Below are 26609 nucleotides of genomic sequence, written 5' to 3' on the forward strand. Positions count from 1 at the left end.
AGACAGAGTTTCATAAGAAGTATATTAGTCAACGATTCATCGATAAAAAACGCAAAGAATTTTTGGAGCTTAAACAAGGCAGTTTGACGGTATCCGAATATGAACGTGAGTTTGTAAGACTCAGTCGTTATGCTCGGGAGTGTGTAGTTGATGAAATTGCCATGTGTAAAAGATTTGAAGAGGGATTGAACGAAGATTTAAAGCTGCTGGTGGGTATTCTAGAAATAAAGGAATTCGTAACACTGGTTGAATGAGCTTGCAAGGCTGAAGAGCTTGGAAAGGAGAAAAAGAAAGTTGAATATGAAGCTAGGGAATTTCGTAAAAGATCGCCGGATAAAAATTCTTTTTCGGCAGCAAAGAAGTTTAGAGATGATACTAACAGATCAAAGACGATTGCAGGAATTTCTATTAAGGAGCGACCATCAACGGACTCTCGAGCTACTTCGGTTGCTAGTGTTGGCAACAATCGGCAAGAAAAACCCGAATGTCAAATAGTGTGGAAGACAACATGTAGGTGAATGTTGGGGTAAGTCTATTAATAGAGCCTGTTATAGATGCGGTTCACGGGATCATTTCATTCGAGATTGCACGGAACCTGATGAGAAAAATAAGATGCAAGGTGCGAGATCGAGTGGTGCAACAACTAGAGGTAGACTACTGAGAAATACTAGAGGCAGGGGTTGTAATCAGAGAGGGACTTCTGAAATGGCGGTTCGGTCTGAGACTCGTGCCCCCGCCAGAGCTTATGCCATCCGTGCACGAGAGGAGGCATCCTCCCCTGATGTTATCACTGGTACATTCACTCTCTATAGTACTAGTGTACTTGCTTTAATTGATCCTGGTTCGACTCATTCTTATGTATGTGAAACATTAGCGTCCAGTAAGACTCTACCTGTTGAGTCTACTGAATTTGTGATACGAGTGTCAAACCCTTTGGGTCGGTATGTGTTAGTTGATAAAGTATGCAAGAGATGTTCATTGATAATTAAAGATTTCTGTTTTCCGGTGGATTTGATGCTATTACCCTTCGACAAATTCGATATTATTCTCGGAATGGACTGGTTAACCGAACATGATGCTGTGGTAAATTGCCAGTGAAAGACTATAGACTTGCGATATTCGAGTGGTGAAATGATTCGAATTGAGTCTAGTGATCTGAGTGGGTTACCAGTAGTGATATCTTCTGTGTTAGATAAGAAATATGTGAGAAAGGGTTATGAAGCTTATCTTGCATATGTACTGGATAGCAAAGTATCGAAACAAAAGCTCGAGGCTGTGCCTATAGTTTGTGAGTATCCAGAAGTGTTTCCTGAGGAATTACCGGGATTGCCACCTGTTAGAGAAGTAGAGTTCGGCATAGAATTGGTTTCGATTATGACACCGATTTCAATCGTTCCGTATCGTATGGCACAGACCGAGTTAAAAGAATTGAAAGCTCAATTGCAAGAGTTGACTGACAGAGGTTTTGCACGACCCAGCTTCTCACCCTGGGGTGCTCCAGTTCTGTTCGTGAAAAAGAAAGATGGAACTATGCGAATGTGTATTGATTATCGTCAGCATAATAAAGTGACGATAAAGAATAAATATCCATTGCTGTAGATAGATGACTTATTTGACCAGTTGAAAGGAGCTTCCGTGTTTTTGAAGATTGATTTGCGATCTGGCTATTATCAGTTGCGAGTTAGAGATTCTGACGTTCCTAGGACTGCTTTCAGAACGAGATATGGACACTATGAGTTTTTAGTGATGCCGTTTGGGCTCACTAATGCCCTTGCGGTTTTCATGGATTTGATGAATCGGGTATTCAGGCAGTATTTAGATCGATTTGTAGTGGTGTTCATAGATGATATTCTAATTTATTCTCACAACGAGTCCGAGCATGCCGAACACTTGAGGCTTGTACTGCAGATTTTGCGAGATAGTCAGTTGTATGTAAAATTCAGTAAATGTGAATTCTGGTTGAGGGAGGTCAGCTTTCTGGGACATATTATATCCGCTTCGGATATTAGAGTTGATCCAAACAAAATTGTAGCCATTCTTGATTGGAAACCTCTGAGGAATATTTTTGAACTTCGAAGCTTTTTGGGACTCGTGGGGTACTACCGACGATTCGTTAAGGGTTTCTCGATGATCGCAACACCGTTGACGAAACTACTCCGGAAAGATATCAAGTTTGAGTGGTCAGAGAAGTGTCAGACAAGTTTCGACCAGCTGAAAACCCTTTTGATGAAGGCTCCTATGTTAGTTCAGCCAGAGTCTAGTAAAGAGTTCGTAGTCTATAGTGATGCTTCTTTGAACGGTTTGGGTTTTGTGCTGATGCAGGAAGGTAGAGTTGTTGCATATGCTTCGAGACAACTAAAGCCTCACGAGAAAAATTATCCAACTCATGATATTGAGCTAGCCGTGCTCTTAAAATTTGGCGTCATTACCTATTTGGAGAGAAATGCCATATTTATACTGATCACAAAAGCCTAAAATATTTAATGACTTAGAGAGACTTGAATCTGAGACAACGACGGTGGCTTGAATTATTAAAGGATTACGAAATTATCATTGATTATCATCCTGGTAAAGTAAATGTGGTGGCTGATGCCCTAAGTCAAAAATCTCTGTTTACTCTTCGAGCAATGAATGTACATCTGTCTATTTCCGCTGATGATGTGCTGGTAGCGAAATTAAAAGCAGAACCAGTGTTAATATGGCAAATTTGTAAAGCACAGAAAATCGACGAAGAATTGGTTGCTAAACGAGCTCAATGTGATTCTAATATGGGTTCAGAGTTTCAAATTGACGACAATGATTGTTTAAGATTCAGAGGTCGATTTTGTGTTTCGAGAAATTCAGAACTTACTTCGATGATTTTGAGTGAGGCCTATTGTAGCCGAATGTCGGTCCATCCTGGTAGCGCGAAAATGTACAACGATCTAAAGAGACAATATTGGTGGCATGGTATCAAAAGATACATTTTCAACTTTTTTTCTAAATGTTTGATATGTCAACAAGTGAAAGCAGAACATCAGATGCCTTCGAGATTATTACAGCCGATCATGATACCTGAGCGGAAATGGGATCGAGTAATGATGGACTTTGTATCTGGTTTACCGTTGAAACAAGCAAGAAAGACTCAATTTGGGTTATTGTTGATAGATTGACGAAGTCCGCTCATTTTATCCCTGTTCTTATAGATTTTTCACTCGATAGATTGACAGAATTATATGTTTCTCAAATTGTTCGACTACATGGAGTACCTACTTCTATTGTTTCTGATAGAGACCCCAGATTTACATTCCGATTCTGGAGAAAATTGCATGAAGCGTTGGGTACTAAGCTACATTTTAGCACTGTTTTCCATCCCCAGACAGATGGTTAATCTGAACGAGTTATTCAGATACTTGAAGATATGTTGAGATGTTGCATTCTCGAGTTCAGTGGTTCGTGGGAACAATATTTACCTTTGATTGAATTCGCATACAACAATAGCTTCCAATCAAGTATCAAGATGGCACCATACGAGGCTTTATACGGTCGCAAATGCCGCACACCATTGTATTCGACCGAACTCAGTGAAAATAAGATATACGGGGTTGATTTATCAGAGAAGCTGAAGAAAAAGTGAAAGTGATTAGTGATAGTTTGAAGGCAGCATCGGATCGTCAGAAATCATATGCATATTTGAAACGAAAAGATATTGAGTATCAAATTGGTGATAAAGTATTTTTGAAAGTCTTACCTTGGAAAAAGTTACTCTGATTTGGCCGTAAGGGCAAATTGAGCCCAAGATTTATTGGACCGTACGAGATAGCAGAATGGATAGGGACAGTTGCTTATAGATTGGTTCTGCCACCTAAACTCGCAAATATTCATAATGTGTTCCATGTATCGATGCTTAGACGGTATAGATTGGATCCTTCACATGTGGTTGGTTTATCTGAAGTTGAGATTCAATCGGATTTGAGCTCAAGAAGTAAAAGAATTGTGGAATAAGAAGATTTCTTTAGTAAAAGTATTATGGGTCAAACATGGAGTAGAAGAGGCTACTTGGGAGCTCGAAGACTCTATGAAAGAACGTTATCTGAATTTATTTGCTGGTAAGATTTTCGAGGACGAAAATTTTTAAGTGGGGGAGAGTTGTGACAGCCCTAATTTGACCCTAGTCGGAATGTGGTTTCGGGACCACAAAACCGAGTCATAAAATTTATTTAAAATTTATTTGCATAACTTCTATGTGTGATAGTGCATGTGTGAAAATTTGATGTTTTAATTTAGTCTTATGAATGGGAATTTTACTTGAAAGGACTTAGTTGAGAAACCATAAAAATGTGATAGGTAAAAGTTGAAGTGGCCAAATTGTATATGGATAGCATCATAGAGGACTTGCATGTCAAATGGACCACTATGATTATAGTGGACGGTAATGATGATGAAAAATTTGGCGTTTTGTGTATTTTATATTAGTGAAATAATATTAAATAGTTTTATATTAGAAAACCATGAATTAATAATAGAAAAAGGGTGATAAAAACAAAGTTTCTCATTTTTGTCTCCCCTTTTTTCGAAACTAAACAAGAAATTGAAGAAAGAGCACCTAAGGCATTCGGCCATCTTGTGTTAGGAATTAAGGTATGATTTCATATGTTTTTCTTTGGATTTTGAGAAATTTAAATTGGTTTTGAAGCTCCTAACATGACCCATGTGTATGATTTTGTGTTTGTGATGCATGAAGCATTCGGTCATGAGCTCAATGGGTTACATTGTGTATGTTTTGATAATTTGTAAGGAGAAATGTTTCTAATTGAGTATGAACAAACTAAATTACTATATGTGGCTCAAATGAGCTTGAGTTGTCGGCTAATGAAGTTAAGTATATGAATTAGGAGCATGAGTCCATTCGGCAATTTAAGATAAATTGTGAAATAATGCTTAATATTAGTAGTACTTGTTTAATTGGCAAATTGAGCTTAGAATGGATGAATTTATGAGTTTGGGACAAAGTATATATATATTCGGCTATGAATTTTCGTGTTTAATTTTAAATGTTGATGTTTCAAATTGAAAATGGATGTTAGTTGAGTTATAATACTTGCTTAATAATGAAAAGAACATGAGCTTAATGCTCAAATAGCATTCGGCTTTGGAGTAAGTTAAATTAGTTAGAAAATGAGTTCCAAGATAGTGAATTATGTGTTAAAAGAGGGATTTAGGTTGTATATACGTGATTAGATTGAATACAAGAGGCTATGTTAGCTAATTGAGGGATTCAGCCATAGAATTTTAGTGAATAATAATTTGAACAAGGGTTTTAATTGTATGATAGGTTTTCGGCTATGGTTAATATTAGATGGAATACCGAATATGTGTGTGTGTCTATGAGGAATGAATATAAATTGGGGCTACGATGATTGAATTATTTTATTTGCTTAGTTGGAGCTCAAAATCAAAGGAGCCAAGTTCGCCACGTGAAAAGCGAAAGCGGTTGAGTAGTGATCGAGTTGTTCATCCAACTAAAAGGTAAGTTCCTAAGTAATTTAAGTTACGGTTAATATTGCACATAAAATAGGTTGGATAAGAAATCATGGTATGTATGAATTTGTGAAAATCGAATGTGAGATTTATCAACCTATCTATGACATAGTGGTAGCTATAGATAAGAAATTTCAGCACTATGTGTGCGAGGTTATGCGGCACTATGTGTGAAAAAACTACATGGCACTATGTGTGCTAGATTATATAGCACTATGTGTGCGAGGAAACGCGGCACTATGTGTGCGAATAAGTAAGAGCACTATGTGTGCGGACCTTTAAATCGAGCACTAAGTGTGCGATATCGATCGTAGAGAATTGCTTGTGCAAATGAAAAAGTTTAAAACTTTAAACTGGGAGTAATGAAATGTGCATGGATATTAGACATGGGACTTGATCTATATCTGTATATTAATGGATAATGCTTGGGAAGAGAGAAAGAAGAGAAAGGTAATCGGCTCAATTAGTATATAATTGAACAAAGATATAAATTAATGATAAATGAATCTAAATGGATTGGAGATTGATTTATAGATAGAGCGGCTTGGTTTGTGCTTTATTTGATTAATTGGACATTGTTTGTCATTTATATATATATGCCAACGATATGCATATGATATTTACCATGGTCCTTTCAATTTGCGATTAAATGGTGTAGGAGTACATAGTGAATTCAGGTAAGTATGTACCAAATTCATAATGTACACATGGGACATAAGATTTCCTTGTGATATCCTGTTTGAATTTGGCTAATATTGGATTGAAATTTTAAATTTTTGTTAAGATAATTGGATCATTACATCTTTTTTTTTTTAAAATTTCTTAGGACTTATTGAGTTAATAACTCACTAGGTGTGTTTATTGGTTTTGTATAGATCATCTTGTTGAGGCAAGCTTGGATTAGATTCTGAAGTCATCACATCTTTGACAACCCCTTTTTGGTATCTTTGTTTAAAACTCAAATAGACATTATGGCATGTATAGAATAATATTTTGGGAGGTTGCTATTTTGATAGTATTGTATATATAAAAGGCCATGTGAATATGGCTAAAGTTCTATGTATGGATGTGATAATGGTTTAATTATAAATCTTGAAGTGAAATCAACTTGACATATGAATCCAAATTGTGATATGAGTGTGATTATGTTATGCTTGAACTAACATGTTAAGCATTCGAGATACATTATGTATGTATATTCGGTCAAGAGGAGAAAATCACCTTACATTTTTACCCTTGTTTTAGTATGTGCTTACTATAGAAGTTACTCATGGAAACGTGCTATTATTGTTGTAATTACTTAAATTAATATTGGACACGGGTATTAGAGTGTTACACGTTAAATAACCAGTGAGCCAATATTTGCTTCCATTTTTCTTTGCATGCAAAAACATTGAGGATAATATACAAATGGTATTAATGTAATTAATAGATATTATTAAATCTATTTGTTCGAAAAATACAAGTATATAAACGAATATACTACACTTAGAGCATCAGATCCAACACCAACAATTTAAAGTTAATGTGGAACTGACAAGACGAACTGATTAGATAAGTACTCCATCTTTAGAAGATAAAATTGATAAGCTCACTAATATTATTCAAAATCTTATTGCAAGAAAAACAGTTCCAACTCAAGTTTGTGGTATTTGTGTGATTCCTGATTATACAACTAATGCATGTTTGATCTCACATGACGACTCCAAAACACAAGTGGATGCTATAGGAAACTTTCTAACAATCCACCATACCAACCAAGGCTCCTCATTGACAGCCTCAAGCCCCAGATATGTCTCTAGAAGACATAGTGAATACAATTGCTACTGATTCCCTTAAATTTCAATAGAACGCAAAAGCGACACTTCACAACCTAAAAAGCTAAGTGAGAAAACTCGCCATTTCGATGGATCAAGACAAAATATAATTTGAGGATGGAGTTGTTATTTATGAAAGTGCTCATGAATCGCATTTTAAGGCTAAGTATATTTCAACTGCTCATGAGGACTTAAATTAGGATATGAATATTTGGCTTAGTGAAGTAAAGAGCTTTTCATATGATTATCTCTCAAGACTAATGAATTTTTGAGCTTTAGCTTGAAATGTAGGAAAAAGAAGAAAGTGAAGATGAAATCGAGGACACAAATGTCTCGGTTAGAAAACAATTGGCATATAAAAGTTAGTTTAACTTCCACAAAGTGGAAATTTGGTGCGAATACTGATGACCCACCTTGCTAAAGAGATGAAGGTCGTCAAGCAGCAACATTAAAACCAATGCTTCTAGAAAGGCAACTACGACAATAAATTAGTTGTCTTTTTCTTTTACTTCTATGTTTTTATTTATTTGCTTTTTTTTGTTACATTTATATCTGAGTTTGTTGAGTGTAGGAGTAGATAATTAAAGCTAAAGGTGATCAAGGAGATGATTTTGAGTAACGCAAGTTGATGATAGGAAAGCGTGTCAAAATGCAAAAATAATATATTTGAACCTCAAGGTCGTAGGTTCACGTCGTGGCTCTAGAAGGTAGTAGCTAGACAAAAAAATTCAAGAAGCTGGAGCGATAGATCGAGGAAAAAATTTTGAAGTGGGAACATCGTGACGTTATGGTTAGCACGATAAGAAGGTTCAGTACCATAAGAATTTGCCATGACGCAACGAGGGGCCACCATGACGCCAAACCTTCAAGCAATCCTCCACCGCTAACTAATTCCACGGTGCAAAATTTAGAAGTCGTAGCACCACCTCGACTTTATTATTATTTTTTCAAGGAAATTTGATCTTTTTGAAAAAAAAATCATACCTTAGGATCTGCATTGCTTGACTTAAAACTCTAATTCACATCGTATTACTTCACTCCTACGTTACTAAAACCATTCTTCCATCTTTCTCATCTAACTCACATCAAAATTTTCTATTCTCTTTGCATTGGTACCTTAATTTCTCTTTAATACCAAACACCTTCTTAGTAAGCAAGGTGATCTCCAAGTTGAAGAATGTCAAGGAAGAACTACAAGAAGCTGTGAAATAATTCGGTGAGATCTTGCTAACTTTTAATATTCTTGATGACAAGTAATTATGGTTGTTTCTTTGAAATTGAATTTTTTTTGTTCTCTAACATTGAACTGTGTTTCATAATGAATCATTCGAAAAGAAAGCGTGCTTCTAAAATCCAGTGATTCATGTCGAAACCTATTTGGAAATCAACTTTTTATTTTAAAAATGAAAATGGAGTTGCCACCAATCCTTTTTTAGTTAGGAATAATTAGATCACCTTAAAACTTGGTCATTTTAATAAAACGTTAGACTTACTAAAACGGTAATATTCAGTATTACAAATCCGGAAAATGGGTTTGGGAGTTGGTTATGTATAACGAAGGGTTAGCACCCTTATAATGCCCAAAATTGGTACCTAGTTGATTACTTGATGTTTTGATGTTGGAAGTGGAAAATTCGAAGAGAAATTAAAATATGATCCCTCTTTGCATGAGGTTTTTTTAACCAAAATCACTTAACTAAATTAAATTTTACAAAAAGGCCTTATTTTGAGTTAGTCGAGAAGAAAAGATCATACCCTGTAAGTTAGGGCACGATGCTTTGAATCCTCAAAAACAAGCATAATCACCATTTGATCCTTACTTAAATCTTGTTGTTTTTTTTTTAAATAGGATCTTCGATGTCTTCAGTTTTAGGAAGAAGTCATACTCCGTAAGTTAGGAGCACGACTCCTTGAATCCTAAAAATAATGAATATTGCCTCGATTTTAAATATTTCCTATTCATTAGGTAGAACGAATGTAACCTTTTAAAATGATATGCTTTTTAATTTGTCTATGCCTAGTAATAAAATGGATAAATATATTTTAACACGATACATGGCATGGATATTAGCAAAATGAAGTAACATAGTAGCTGGTAAAAAAAATGAAATGTTAATACTAAAATGATAGATAAATAAATAAATAAAATAAATAAATGATAAAATAAAAAAAATAGTATGCTAGTGAGTAATAATAATGAAACAATAATTGTAACACCCCTTACCCATGTCCGACGCCATAACAGGGTACGTGTAACACCCCGTACCCGAGACCGTCGCCGGAGTCTGACACGAGGGGTTAACGGGCTTAATCCACTTACTTGCACAGTTCATTTTAAAAATTTCCAGACAGCCAGCTAACTGTGTCACTGTCACCTTAAAAATCATATCTTGAGTTCCACAACTCGAAAATCAGTTTCGTGATTTTTTCCTGAAACTAGACTCATATATGCATCTGCAAATTTTTTTCTAGAATTTTTCGTCAGGCCAATTAGTACAGTTTATTAGTTAAAGTCTCCCCTGTTACAGGGTGCGACTACACTGACCTTCCTGCATTACGATTTGGATATCTCCTTGTACAGGGCTTCAATACTGATCCGTTTGTTTCTACGGAAACTAGACTCGAAAAGGAATCTGTACATATATGGCAAGACTTCTAATTATCTCTGGTCAATTTATAATGAATTTCCAAATTCGGAACCGGGACTCCAGAAACCTTTCTGGCCCTGTCTCACGAAAACTTAAATATCTCTTAACATACTATTCATATCATCGTTTCGTTACTCTCCTATGAAAATAGACTCGTCAAGGTTCGTTTACATAATTTATTCACTATTTAATTCCATTCCTACTATTTTTAGTGATTTTTCACATCCACATCACTGCAGCTGTCAGCATCTGTCTTTAAGGTAGGCTTTACCTATTTCATAGTTTCCATGATTCAACTAGCCCTTAAACATAAATAGCACAAAATATGACCATGATTAACCATCCTAATGGCTAATCGTTTCCAAACATTTCCATACCTCTTAATGAACAACATACAATGATTATAATACCATGCCCAAAGTATACTTAAGCCATTTTCGCATGGCTATCCAAATTTGCACAAACCGAAAGGTACATGACCAACATAAAAAAGGGTAGTCCTATACATGTCATTTCAAAGTTCAACCAAAATAGTATACCAAGAAGGAGCTTTGATAGTGTGGGCGACTTCGACTTCAAAATCCCGAGTCCGATAGCTGAAGAACCAAAATCTATAAAACAGAAAATCAAAGAAAACGGAGTAAGCATTTAATGCTTAGTAAGTCTAAGCCATGAATTTAAACGCAACCAAAGTATAGCATTCATGTAGCTAAACAGATAATTTCATATGCACAAATTCTCAATATCATACTTACTTCACATTACCAACCCTTATATTCATACACAAAGATCAAATTAGCCAAAGGCCGGTAGCTCATTTATCAACTGAGCGAATACTTATTTGTAAGGGCTCAACTAATTCAAAGCACATATGAAACATACCTCATTGTTGGGATTTCACAAGCGTATTAACTGAAATTTTTACAGCAAGATCATTCATTTCCGAATCACGTACCTTCGGAGTTTAACCGAATATAGCTACTCGTTCAAATGCCTTCAGGACATAGACCGGTTATAGTAACTCGCACAAATGCCTTCGGGACTTAACCCGGATTTAGTAACTCGCACAAATGCCTTCGGATCTTAGTCCGGATTTAGTAACTCGCACGAATGCCTTCGGATCTTAGTCCGGATTTAGTAACTCGCACGAATGCCTTTGGATCTTAGTCCGGATTTAGTCACTTAGCACAAAGCCTTCGGGACTTAGCCCGGACATCATTCGAATAACCATGCACATTTATCAACAAATCATGACACATTCGTATTTCATTTTCATTAGCAAAACTCAAACACAAGGCACTTATCACACTTGCAATTTCGGCTCAATAGCCACACACAAAGAGCATGATTTTGATTTGCTTAAAACATGATCTAATCAAATCATAATCTAAGTTCCATTACTCAAAACTTACCTCGGATGTTGTCGAACGGCTTCAACGACTATTCGATCACTTTTTCCTTTCCCTTATCCAACTGTGGTCCTCTAAGCTCTTGAGCTAATTCAAACAAATTTAACTTATTAAAGTCTCACTTTGCTAGCTTATGGCGAATATGACAAGGAGTTTGATAGGTCATATGGCCACCTTTTAGCTCAAATACACAATGATCATACGCATTTTAATCACATCAAGCAATTTAATACAATTCATTCGAACATCAAAAGAGAAGCTCAAGGTACTTAGCCCATATATACATTAGACATTAGAGTCACATATATACGAAATCACGAATCGAATTCAACATACTAGCTAATATTTTCCCTTAGCGAATTTTCTAAGTAAAGCTAAAGCCATCAATAGGCTACCTATGGCGAACATACCCATCAACTCATGTACTCATTCATGTGGCGAACATACACATCTATGCTAAGGTGATTGCAACACTTAATACATTCTACAAGTATGGTCACTTGTATTGACTAAACACCATTTGTTTCAAGTTCAAAACTTGGCTAATACACATATATACACTATTAAAGCATCCTCTCCCTTTACATTAATTCAACACATGCATTACCCATAATATACAAAATTATATTCGGCCTTAGCACACAACTTGCTAGCCGATTCTTCTCCATCTAGCAACTAATGCACATACGAGCTCATTTGTTAGACTCTACTTCATCTAACAACAACCTTATTTCTCTTCTATTTCCTACCATGGCGAATGCATCACAACACCATATCATTTCGATCTTGGTCATGGTTAAACAAAGAACTTAATGTCTCACTCAAGGATGCTAAAAAGGAGATTCAAGAGTCATCAATCCACCATCACATGCATCATTACAAGCTTCACTTTTAGCATGCAATTAACATCAACACAAATCCACCTTAGCCGAATATCATCTCCATGACATAGTAAAGATTTGAACCATGGGCTAGTTAGAACTCAAGCTAACAAAAAAAAAACATGCATGAATCTCATGGCACAACATCAAACTTACCTTCACCTAGCTACAAGTATGACCGAATCTCTTCAACATTTCCTCCCTTCTTTCCTTTGAATTTTCGGTCAAGAAGAATGAAAAAAGGATGGACACATTTTTTTTTCTTTTTCTTTCTTCTATTCACGGCAATGGAGGGGGCAACCACACATTTTTTTTCCTTTTTCCATTTCTTTATTACCCATACTCATTATTTTATTGTTCCTAACATACATCACTACATAACATGTTTGTGGCATGTTTCCACTCATAGCATGGCGGCCATTAGCTCAAATATTGGGCAATTTGACATGCAAACCCACCATTTCTACAACATGCATTATTAGGCCACTTTACATTTGCCTAACACATTTCTAAATTTTCTCACATAAGTCCTTTTGACTAAATTAGCATGCAATTTACTAAATCGAAGCCTAAAACTTTCACACATTCATAATCACATATTTTAGACAATAACTATCATGTTCAAATAATTTGGTGACTCGGTTTAGCGGTCCCGAAACCGCTTCCGACTAGGGTCACTTTAGAGTCACACAACTCTCCCCACTTAAGAAATTTTCGTCCCGAAAATCTTACCGTAAAATGAGTTTGGTTATCGTTCTTTCATAGAGTTCTCGGTTTCCCAAGTAGCTTCTTCAATTCCGTGTTTGAGCCGTAACACTTTTACCAACGGAACCCTTTTGTTTCGCAACTCTTTCGCTTCACGAGCTAGGATACGAATTGGTTCCTCTTCATAACTCAAGTCGATTGAATTTCAACTTCGATGGATTAATTACGTGTGACGGATCGGATCTATAACGTCAAGCATCGAAACATGAAAGACGTCGTGAATCTTTTCAAGTTCAGGGGGCAAAATCAATCTATACGCAACTGGACCAACTCGTTCGGAGATTTCGTACGGCCCAATGAATCTCGGGCTCAACTTGCCCTTACGGCCAAATCTGAGTATCTTTTTCCAAGGCGAAACTTTAAGAAACACTTTATCTCCTACCTGATATTCAATGTCTTTTCGTTTCAAATTCGCATACGATTTCTGACGATCTGTGGCTGCCTTCAGACTTTCACGGATTACCTTTACTTTCTATTCAGCATCTTTGATCAAATCAACTCCAAAAATTTTACTTTCACCGAGCTCGGTCCAAAACAATGGTGTACGGCATTTACGACCGTACAAAGCCTCGTAAGGTTCCATCTTAATACTTGATTGAAAACTATTGTTGTAAGCGAATTCAATCAAAGGTAAATACCGTTCCCATGAACCACTAAACTCAAGGATGCAACATCTCAACATATCCTCGAGTATTTGAATTATCTGCTCGGATTGACCATTGGTTTGGGGGTGAAAAGCGGTGCTAAAATGCAACTTGGTACCCAAAGCTTCTTGTAATTTCTTCCAAAATCGTGAGGTAAATCTCGGATCTCTATCCGACACAATAGAAATCGGTACCCCGTGTAATCTCACAATCTGAGAAACATATAATTCAGCTAGTTTATCCAATGAAAAATCCGTATGTACGGGGATAAAATGAGCCGACTTAGTCAGTCTATCCACAACAACCCAAATCGCATCTTTCTTACTTGCCGATACTGGCAACCCAGATACAAAATCCATCATGACTCGTTCCCATTTCCATTCAGGTATCATGATCGGCTGTAGCAAACCCGTAGGCACTTGATGTTCCGCCTTCACTTGCTGACATACTAAGCACTTCGAAACAAAATCGGAAATGTCTCGTTTCATACCATGCCACCAAAACTGACGTCTTAGGTCGTGGCACATTTTCGTGCTCCCCGGGTGAATTGACATTCGGCTACAATGAGCTTCGTTCAGAATCATCGAAATGAGTTCTGAATTTCTTAGAACACACAACCGATTTCTGTACCTCAAACAATCGTCATCATCAATTTGAAACTCCGATTCCACATTCGGAACACATTCAGCCCGTTTTGCAACCAACTCATCGTCGACTTTCTGAGCTTCACGAATTTGATGAATCAATAATGGTTTGGCCTTTAATTCACCACTAACACATTGTCGGGTAGAACGCACAAGTGTACATTCATTGCTCGTAAAGCAAGCGGTGATTTACGGCTTAAGGCGTCCGCAACCACATTAGCCTTTCCGGTGATAATCAATGACCAGCTCATAATCTTTCAACAACTCAAGCCAACGCTTTGTCGCAGATTCAAGTCTCTTTGAGTCATCAAATATTTGAGACTTTTGTGATCCGAAAATACATGGCACTTCTCACCAAATAAGTAATGTCGCCATATTTTCAAGGTGAATACGATGGCAGCTAATTCGAGGTCATGGGTCGGATAATTTTTCTCACGTGGCTTTAATTGTCTCGACGCATAGGCCACAACTCGACCTTCTTGCATCAATACGCAACCTAACCTAAGTAGGGAGGCGTCACTATAGATGACAAACTCTTTGCCTGATTCGGGTTGCACTAAAATTGGAGCTTCCGTCAAATAATTTTTCAGTTGATCAAAACTTTTCTGACATTTTTCCGTCCATTCGAACTTAACATCTTTTTGAAGTAGCTTCGTCATGGGCGTGGCTATCATCGAGAAACCTTTTACAAACCGTCGGTAGTAACCGGCAAGTCCCAAAAAGCTCAGAACCTCGGTAATATTTCTCGGAAGCTTCCAGTTAAGTATGGCTAAAATTTTGCTCGGGTCAACTCGAATACCCGATGCGGATACCTCGTGACCCAAGAAGCTAACCTCTCTTAACCAGAACTCACACTTACTGAACTTAGCATATAACTGCTTATCCCGTAAAATTTGCAACACTAATCTCGGTGCTCGGCATGTTCGGTCTCGTCTCTTGAATAGACCAAGATGTCGTCAATGAACACAACTACTGAACCGGTCCAAATCTTGTCGAAGATCCGATTCATCAAATCCATAAATACCGCAGGGCATTAGTAAGCCCAAACGGCATCACTAAGAACTCGTAGTGGCCGTATCTCGCTTCAAAGCGTTTAGGTATATCCGAATCTCGAATTCATATGGCTGGTAATACCCGATCTCAAATCTATCTTTGAAAACACCGAGGCTCCCTTTAGTTGATCAAACAAATAATCAATACGCATAACGGATATTTATTCTTTATCATCACTTTATTCGGTGACGATAGTCAATGCACATCCTCATGGTTCCGTCCTTCTTTTCACAAACAATCTTGGTGCACCCCAAGGTGAGAAACTTGGTCGAGTGAAACCTCTATCATCAACTCTTGCAATCGAGCTTTCAATTCTTTTAACTCGGTTGGTGCCATACGATCTGAGCTATCGAAATTGGCGTAGTCCTGTACAAGCTCAATACCAAACTCTACTTCCCGAGCAGTGGTAAACCCGGTAATTCTTCGAAAAACATCCGGTATTCACAAACCACCGCATGATTCGGGTTTCTTTTCCAATTCCTTGTCATCAAGTACATACGCAAGGTATGCTTCGCACCCCTTTCTTACATATTTCTGGGCCAACATTGCTTATATTACAGCTGGCAACCCCTTTAAGTCCGTAGACTCAACTCAGATTATCTCGTCATTTGCGCACCTCAAATCAATAATCTTGTTTTTGCAATTCACAACCGCATCATGCACGGTCAACCAATCCAAACCAAGAATAACATCAAATTCATCAAACGACAAAAGCATCAAGTCCGTCGGAAAACAGGAACCTCGAATTACTAGGGGGCATTTCTTACACACTTTGTCGACAAGCACGTAACGACCCAAGGGATTTGACACCCGGATTACGAACTCGATGAGACTCAATAGGTAAAGTCTTCTTTGGATGCTAAGGTTTCACATATATAAGAATAAGTAGAACCGGGGTCAATCAAAGCAATCACATTAGTATCAAAGAGAGTAAAAGTACAGGTAATAACATCGGCGAGGAAGCATCCTCGCGTGCGCGATAGCATAAGCCCTAGCTGAGCACGAGCCTCGGATCTGGTCGTAGCATCCTAGATCCTCTCGACCACCGCTAGCATTGCCGTATTTCTAGATGGTCTACCTCGGCGGTGGTAGCACCCGGTTTCCCACTTTGATTTGCATTCTGTTCAGACAACCTTGGGCAATCTTTAATGAAGTGGTCAACTGACCCGCACTTGTAACAGGAGCGGTCATGGAATCTACAACTCCCCGAGTGCCATTTACCACAATCTCGACACTCCGCTCGTCTCGACGATCATTTCCAACACTGGCGACCGAAGTGACTCGTGCACTCACAGGGGGTCGATCGCGATCTCATCTAGATAAGCCCGAAGTGTCTCTCGACCGGCCTAAGCCATCTCTAAATTTCTTCGATGACTGTGGGAAGGGCTTTCCCGAAGACCTCTTACGGAACTCCTTTGCTCCCACCTCAGCTTTTATTTTCTCCATCTTGAGCTCCTCGGCTTTGCAAGCTCGCTCGACAAGTACCACAAATTCTCGGATTTCTAAAATGCCAACATACTGACTTTATCTCATCATTTAGCCCATCCTCGAAACGTTTACATTCTTACGGCTTCGAGGAAATGCATTCTCGTCGCGTCTGGCTAAGCCTCACAAATTTCCGTTCATATTCGATGGCGACATGGAACCTTGTTTGAGTTCAAGAAATTCCTTCCATTTTGGTCAATAAATCTCGATGATATACTTCTTTGAAACTTCGGTTTGGAAGAACTCCCAAGTTACTTGCTCTCTAGGCACAACAGAAGTCAACGTATTCCACCAATAGTAGGCGAAATCACGTAGCAAGGAGATAGTACACTTTAGGCACTCATCGGTGTGCAAGATAGCTCATCGAGTACCCGAATAGTGTTGTCCAACCAAAATTCAGCTTGCTTGGCATCATCGCTATCCGTAGCCTTAAATTGATAGCCCGTGTTTTGGATTCTATCAACTGGGGGCTTATTTGACCTTATTTGGTTAGTTACCGGAGGCATTGTAGGTGCGGGGGTTGTGTTTGTTGGGAATGGAGGTTGTGGAACAGCCGTATTAGTTCGAATGTATTGGTTGAACCAATCATTCATCACGCTATAGAAAGCTTGTCTAGCTTCATCATTCGGATTACTAGCAATAGGTTGAGAGTCCGCCGGAGCTGTCCCTTGTGCGGGAGTAGGCGCTACACTCTCAAGATCATCAGCTACCGCTCGGTCGGGATCGAGATCCATTACTATAAATAAACACATTTTTAATTGTCAGAAATCACCACACTATCAAATAATCACAAAATGGCATGTATAGCTAGACCCAAACGTATTACGGTAGTCCTAGAATCGACTAAACCGTAGCTCGATACCAATAAATCTGTAACACCCGTGCAGAGACCGTCATGGAGTCGGACACGAGGGGTTAACGGGCTTAATCCACTTACTTGCAGTTCATTTTAAAATTTCCAGACATAGGCTAAGCGTGTCACTGTCACCTTAAAAATCATATCTTGAGTTCCACAACTCGAAAATCAGTTTCGTGATTTTTCCCTGAAATTAAACTCATATATGCATCTGCAAATGTTTTTCTAGAATTTTTGGTCAGGCCAATTAGTATAGTTTATTAGTTAAAGTCTCCCCTGTTACAGGGTGTGACTACACTGATCTTCCTGCATTAAGATTTAGATATCTCCCTGTACAGGGCTTCAATACTGATACCGTTTATTTATACGGAAACTAGACTCGAAAAGGAATCTGTACATATATGGAAAGACTTCTAATTATCTCTGGTCAATTTATAATGAATTTCCAAATTCGGAACTGGGACTCCAGAAACCGTTCTAGCCCTGTCTCACGAAAACTTAAATATCTCTTAACATACTATCCATATGATCGTTTTGTTACTCTCCTATGAAGATAGACTCGTCAAGGTTCGTTTACATAATTTATTCACTATTTAATTCCATTCCAACTATTTTTAGTGATTTTTCACATCCACGTCACTGCAGCTGTCAGCATCTGTCTTTAAGGTAGGCTTTACCTATTTCATAGTTTCCATGATTCAACTAGCCCTTAAACATAAATAGCACAAAATATGATCATGATTAACCATCCCAATGGCTAATCGTTTCCAAACATTTCCATACCTCTTAATGAACAACATATAATGATTATAATACCATGCCCAAAGTATACTTAAGCCATTTTCGCATGGCTATCCAAATTTACACAAACCGAAAGGTACATGACCAACATCAAAAAGGGTAGTCCTATACATGCCATTTCAAAGTTCAACCAAAATAGTATACCAAGAAGGAGCTTTGATAGTGTGGGCGACTTCGACTTCAAAATCCCGAGTCCGATAGCTGAAGAACCAAAATCTATAAAACAGAAAATCAAAGAAAACGGAGTAAGCATTTAATGCTTAGTAAGTCTAAGCCATGAATTTAAACACAACCAAAGTATAGCATTCATGTAGCTAAACAGATAATTTCATATGCACAAAATTCTCAATATCATACTTACTTCACATTACCAACCCTTATATTCATACACAAAGATCAACTTAGCCAAAGGCCGGTAGCTCATTTATCAACTGAGCGAATACTTATTTGTAAGGGCTCAACTAATTCAAAGCACATATGAAACATACCTCATTGTTGGGATTTCACAAGCGTATTAACTGAAATTTTTACAGCAAGATCATTCATTTCGAATCACGTACCTTGAGTTTAACCGGATATAGCTACTCGTTCAAATGCCTTGGGACATAGCCCGGTTATAGTAACTCGCACAAATGCCTTCGGGACTTAACCCGGATTTAGTAACTCGCACAAATGCCTTCGGATCTTAGTCCGAATTTAGTAACTCGCATGAATGCCTTTGGATCTTAGTCCGGATTTAGTAACTCACACGAATGCCTTCGGATCTTAGTCCGGATTTAGTCACTTAGCACAAAGCCTTCGGGACTTAGCCCGGACATCATTCGAATAACCATGCACATTTATCAACAAATCATGACACATTCGTATTTCATTTTCATTAGCAAAACTCAAACACAAGGCACTTATCACACTTGCAATTTCGGCTCAATAGCCACACACAAAGAGCATGATTTTGATTTGCTTAAAACATGATCTAATCAAATCATAATCTAAGTTCCATTACTCGAAAACTTACCTCGGATGTTGTCGAACGGCTTCAACGGCTATTCGATCACTTTTTCCTTTCCTTTATCCAACTGTGGTCCTCTAAGCTCTTGAGCTAATTCAAACAAATTTAACTTATTAAAGTCTCACTTTGCTAGCTTATGGCCGAATATGACAAGGAGTTTGATAGGTCATATGGCCACCTTTTAGCTCAAATACACAATGATCATACGCATTTTTAATCACATCAAGCAATTTAATACAATTCATTCGAACATCAAAAGAGAAGCTCAAGGTACTTAGCCCATATATACATTAGACATTAGAGTCACATATGTACGAAATCACGAATCGAATTCAACATACTAGCTAATATTTTCCCTTAGCCGAATTTTCTAAGTAAAGCTAAAGCCATCAATAGGCTACCTATGGCCGAACATACCCATCAACTCATGTACTCATTCATGTGGCCGAACATACACATCTATGCTAAGGCCGATTGCAACACTTAATACATTCTACAAGTATGGTCACTTGTATTGACTAAACACCATTTGTTTCAAGTTCAAAACTTGGCTAATACACATATATACACTATTAAAGCATCCTCTCCCTTTACATTAATTCAACACATGCATTACCCATAATATACAAAATTATATTCGGCCTTAGCACACAACTTGCTAGCCGATTCTTCTCCATCTAGCAACTAATGCACATACGAGCTCATTTGTTAGACTCTACTTCATCTAACAACAACCTTATTTCTCTTCTATTTCCTACCATAGCCGAATGCATCACAACACCATATCATTTCGATCTTGGTCATGGTTAAACAAAGAACTTAATGTCTCACTCAAGGATGTTAAAAAGGAGATTCAAGAGTCATCAATCCACCATCACATGCATCATTACAAGCTTCACTTTTAGCATGCAATTAACATCAACACAAATCCACCTTAGCCGAATATCATCTCCATGACATAGTAAAGATTTGAACCATGGGCTAGTTAGAACTCAAGCTAACAAAAAAAAAACATGCATGAATCTCATGGCACAACATCAAACTTACCTTCACCTAGCTACAAGCATGGCGAATCTCTTCAACATTTCCTCCTTCTTTCCTTTGAATTTTCGGTCAAGAAGAATGAAAAAGGATGGACACATTTTTTTCTTTTCTTTCTTCTATTCACGGCAATGGAGGGGGCAACCACACACATTTTTTTCCTTTTTCCATTTCTTTATTACCCATACTCATTATTTTATTGTTCCTAACATACATCACTACATAACATGTTTGTGACATGTTTCCACTCATAGCATGGCCGGCCATTAGCTCAAATATTGGGCAATTTGACATGCAAACCCACCATTTCTACAACATGCATTATTAGGCCACTTTACATTTGCCTAACACATTTCTAAATTTTCTCACATAAGTCCTTTTGACTAAATTCGCATGCAATTTACTAAATCGAAGCCTAAAACTTTCACACATTCATAATCACATATTTTAGACAATAAATATCATGTTCAAATAATTTGGTGACTCGGTTTAGCGGTCCCGAAACCGCTTCCCGACTAGGGTCACTCTAGGGCTGTCACAGTACGAGACATTACCAGAATTAAACATACACATTAATGCAAAAATCGGGCCATAAAATCTCTTTTAATTCAAAATCTTTCAATCACATGCGTGTCGTCCCTTATTTGGGTCTACGAAGCCCAAAACATTCACCGGAATTAATTTTGGACTAAACCGAGAACTTTGAAAAGTTTCAGGAAAACTTAGGAATTTTCCCATGAAACAGGGTCACACGCTTGTGTGGACATAGGGACACGCCCGTGACTTCAGGTCGTGTCCCTCACATGGTGGAGACTTACGGCCGTGTCTCAACTCGTGTGGCCAACACTTAGGCTATTTTCCAAGCCTTCATGTTACCCATAATCTCTTACAACCTTATGCACATCAAAATCGCAATTAATGGCATCATTTTAGTAATTAAAAACTCTTTATTAATATATTTCCTTAACATTAACAAGTTCTCTTACAAGTAATGCATCTACTCATGCAATACCAAGTCTAGATTCCTTACTTCACATTCATAAGACTTGTCATTTTGATGACCATTTTCACCATTATACTATGGTTACCAACTTATCCATTAGAAACTCATGTTCAGTAATTATCACGTTGTGTATATAACGGGCAATTACTACATGACTATGACCACCTCAATTGGTCATAGAGCATACATCTAACACACATGTCATATTACTAACCATGCATGACAAACAAACATAATCACATTATAAACATTAGACATGACATAAATAGCTAGGCTTACAAGCCATAATCAATATGAGCCACATCTCATGGCCATATGCATATAACTTAATATAAGCCAACACATTTGACCAAAACAAAATAATGCATGTCAATCAACTAGGTCCCTATACATGCCACTCACTTGAAAATTTCTAATATATACTTCATTTTTTCCAAAGGTAGCGACTTGATAGTGTGATGCTGCCTCCAACGATCTCCAACTCCGAGCTAACCTGAAAACACTAAAGGAAAGGAAAGGAAAGTAAGGGAGTAAGCTTTATAGCTTAGTAAGACCATATGAAAATAATAAGTAACTTATCAACTTGCTTCTCATGGTAATACAACCCTATTTGCATTTTTACTTAGGTTCCAGTCAAGCTATTTTCTCGAGTCACTATCACCATATTATTTATATCTGCAGCTACAGAACTCCAAATTAAGTTCTGCTAATTTTCCCTGAAACTAGACTCACATATGTTATTACCATAAAATTTTCAGAATTTTTGGTTTAGCCAATTAGTACATTTTATTCCTTAAAGTTACCCTTTTTCGTTGTCTGACAATTCAACCCCTCTTCACTAAAAATTAATTATCTCATAATACGGGATTCAGATGATGTTCTTGTCTATTTCTCATGAAAATAGACTCATTAATAATTCTAATCATATAAATTATAACTCATAACTTTTTTTTTTACAATTTTCAATGATTTTCTCAAATCAAAATAGGGGATTTCTAAGTCATTCTGACTCTGTCTCACAACAATTTAAATATTTCATAATATGAAACTCTTTTTCTTACACCATTTCTTCTATGTGAAATTAGGCTCGTTAGGCTTTAATTTCATATTTTATTCAGCCTCTAGATCAATTTCCACAATTTTTGGTGGATTTTCAAATTCGGACTATGGCTGCTGTCCAAAACTATTTTAGTGTAAATTAACGATACTAAGTTTATCACACCATATTAATTCACTTTCACCATGTTGGTAAGGTTACATATTCATACATCATAAGTATAGACCTATAATCACAAGTTCATCACAAAATCATTCTCACAAGCATGAATTACCTATTTACATCTTCACTAAAGGTGCATCATAAACTAAAATGATTTCTTATGAGCTTGGCATACATACCTGTGTTATTCAACATGCTCATTTTCATTTCTTACTAATCATATAACATGAATTGAATTCACATCTCATCAATTTCATGTAAGTACCTGTACCATTCACAATATGGTCATAACCTTTCTTGTTTAGCTTAAACCATAACTCTCACTGTTGAACCATTCGGAAAGTTATCGGATATTCACTAAGCCTCAAACATAGGGTATAATGCCGATGCCATGTCCCAGAAATTGTCTTACACTGGCTCATCCATCAAGTCGATGCCATGTCCCAGACATGGTCTTACACTGACATATCTCGTAGCCGATGCATGTCCCAGACATGTCTTACACTAGCACTCATCTCAATGTCGATGCCATGTCCAAGACATGGTCTTACACTAGCTCACAATAACCCATACATCATGGAATGAATATCCGATTTATTCCCTATTGTTCAAAAAGGAATTCTACTATCTGAATTATCATTATGCATTCTCATTTCCACAATCAAGCATTTCATGCTATATCAATTCAGCATATAATAATAACAATGTAATTGTTTTATTTACATACAACTTACTTGTTTCAATGGAATATCATATTCCATCAAATCTCCAAGCATTCAATCAACACATAAATGTCATTTACATTTGACATCACTTTCTCCTATACAATATCATCAACATAAACTTTAATACAATCATGACAAGATAGATTTTCAAGTATAATAACAATAGCATAAATATCATGCTCATTTAATCACACGGACTTACCTCAAATGAAATTTCGGCTAATTATTCTCTTTTTGTTTTCAACCATGCACTTTCTCGATTTAAGCCCAAATCTCGATTTTCTTGATCTAAAATGATGAAATTCACTCATTTAATTAATGTATTAATCATTTCAGACCTAAAACATATTTTGGCAAAATTCACATTTTTGCCCCTATACTTTTGCATAATTATGAATTTACCTCAAGGCTCAGAAATTAAAATTTATTAGATTTCTATAAGATTTAAGACATGCTGAACATTTTTCTCTTCTATGGCAGCCCCAAATTCTCACTATTTCATGCTTTTATAAACATTAACAACTTGTACTCATTAACCCGTTTTAACCATTTTCAACGAAATTCACTTAACAAAAATCATTCTCCTAACCTCAAGCATCCTTATTCTACCATTAAACATCAAAATGCACAATTATCTAGCATAGGTCAATTTTTTTAAACTTCATTTTTCATGCAAATAAATGGTAGAAATAGAAAGGTTAAGCTTTTAGGATCTCAAAAATACGAAGAACATTAAAATCAGGGCTCAAATGCACTTACAATTGAGCTTTGAAAAGCTTGAAACCCTAGCCATGGAGTCATGTAAATTTTGGCAGCCATATGAAGAAGATGAGTAGATTTTTGGGCTTTTATTTTGTCTTTTATGCCTTAAAACACCCAAATGACCAAAATGCCTTTTTTGCTAACCCTTCAATTTACCCTTCCATGTCTAGTTTTGTCCATACCAAAATATGATGGTCTATTTTCCATTTAAAGACCTCTAGTTTAAGCCCCCATTTCAAACAAGTACTTATATTCTAGAACTTATATTTTGCAATTAATGCTATTTAATCCCAATAATAAAATTGGGCATTTTATCAATAAAATTTACCTAACAAAATTTGCACACAATCTCTTAAACATATCATGGACTCTAAAATAGTCATAAAATAAATATTTCTACTTCGGATTTGTGTTCTCGTAACCATTGTTCCGACTAGGCCCTATTTCAGGCTGTTACAATAATGATAGTAAAAACATCAATTTATAGTAATAATAGCAATAATCATGTCATGATTACTATCATATATTAATGTGAATAAAATAATAATAAGGGTAAAAATGCACAATAAAAGGAAATATAAATAACATAAATTTGAAGTATTTTAAAAAAGGTAAAAATAATAAAAAACCTAAAAATAGTTCATAAAGGGTGAAATTAAATAAATGAAGGATTGAATAGAAATTTAAGCGAAATTAAAAACACAAATTATATATAAAAATAAATAAACAAATAAATAAATAAAGGACTTAAAAAATGCAAAAATAAACAGGGACCAAATGGGTAATTATTCCAAACCCTAGGACACGCTTTATTCCCCAGAAGGTCAGCAACTGAGGACTAAATTGAAAACGAGTTAAAATTAAATGGTATAATCTAAAAAAGAAAAAAATGGAATTAGGACCACATTAAAAAGGGTTCAAAGGCGAAAGGACTAAGGCAGCAAATAGACCATTCCCATGAAAACACGCAGATATCAGGGGATCCAGATTGGGTTGGCAGGTCAGGCCAAAAATGATGTTGTTTTGGGACTTATGAACCCTGGCCAAAACGACGTCGTTTGGTAATGCCTATTTAAGCCTTTTTTTTTTGAAAATTTCATTTCAGCTTAAATTTAATGCCCTCAGTCCAACCATTGAGTCGTTTCAAATCCGTTGTGGCCACCGATTAACGGCGACGGCGGCCAACGCCTTTGGTGGCCATAGATGCAAAAAAAAAAAAGAAAAAAGAAAAGAAGAAGCCCTTTTCAGCACTTTTTAACCGACTGGGACCCCAATTTGAAGTAAAACAACAAAACCCTAAGAGATTTTTAAGAAACCTTTTGGTTTCTTGATTTCTTGAAGGGTCAATTTTATTTTCTCATCCGATCAAACTCCAACACATGGCCTAACTACACGTCCATGGGGCAAGCTGTGTGTCACACACGGTCTAGACACACACCCGTGTGTCTGCCAATGTGGACAAAAACAAGGCTATCTACCAAGCCTTTTTGCCACCTGTGACAGCCCTAAAGTGACCCTAGTCGAAAAGCGGTTTCGGGACCGCTAAACCAAGTCACCAAATTATTTGAATATGATAATTATTGTCTAAAATATGTGAATATGAATGTGTGAAAGTTTTAAGCTTTGATTTAGTTAATTGCATGTGAATTTAGTTAATAGGACTTATGTGTGACACTTGTGAAATGTGATAGGTTAATCTATAAGGATCTATTAGTGCATGTAATTGAAAAGGGTGGACTTGCATGTCAATTTCCCCACTTAATTGGTAGTGCCCGGCCATGACAATGAGGGTGGACAAAATGTGATGGGTAAAACATGTCATAAACATGTTATGTTAGTGTTTTATGGGAGGAATGATAAAATAAGGAGCATGGGTAATAAAATAATAGTGGTTAGTAGGAGGAGAAAGAAAAAAGAAAAAAAAATGAATGAGCTAGGCTACTTCTCCATTGGCCGTGACTTGAGGAAGGAAGAAGAAGAGGATTTTCTTGCTTCATGTTCGGTTGGTTGGTGTTTAGGAGGAGGTATGTTTGATGTTGTTCCATGAGATTCATGCATGTTTTTAGTTGTTAGCTTGAGTTCTACCTAGCCCATGGTTTAAATCTTTGCTATGTGATGGAGATGATATTCGCCATGGGTGTTGTCTTCTTGGTTGGTGTTTGATGTTGTGGTGATGAGGCATGAAGATGAGTTAAGTTTGGCTAAGGTGGATTTGTGTTGATGTCATTTGCATGCTAAATGTGAAGCTTTGTAATGATACATGTGATGGTGGATTGATGACTCTTGGATTTTCTTTTTAGCATTTTTGAGTTAGACATTAAGTTCTT

General features: G+C 36.8%; 1 long non-coding RNA gene across 1 annotated transcript; it reads right to left on the reverse strand.

Moving 5' to 3' along the window:
- Positions 1–18496: 18496 nt before the first annotated feature.
- LOC128281778 (uncharacterized) lies at positions 18497–19622 on the reverse strand. The gene is made up of 2 exons (XR_008272046.1): positions 19539–19622; positions 18497–18739 (listed from the first exon to the last, which is right to left on the reverse strand). It is a non-coding gene; the product is annotated as an uncharacterized LOC128281778 (long non-coding RNA).
- Between the last annotated feature and the right edge of the window lie 6987 nt (positions 19623–26609).

The sequence above is a fragment of the Gossypium arboreum genome, chromosome 10 (genome assembly GCF_025698485.1).
Source record: "Gossypium arboreum isolate Shixiya-1 chromosome 10, ASM2569848v2, whole genome shotgun sequence".
Classification (NCBI taxonomy): Eukaryota; Viridiplantae; Streptophyta; class Magnoliopsida; order Malvales; family Malvaceae; genus Gossypium; species Gossypium arboreum.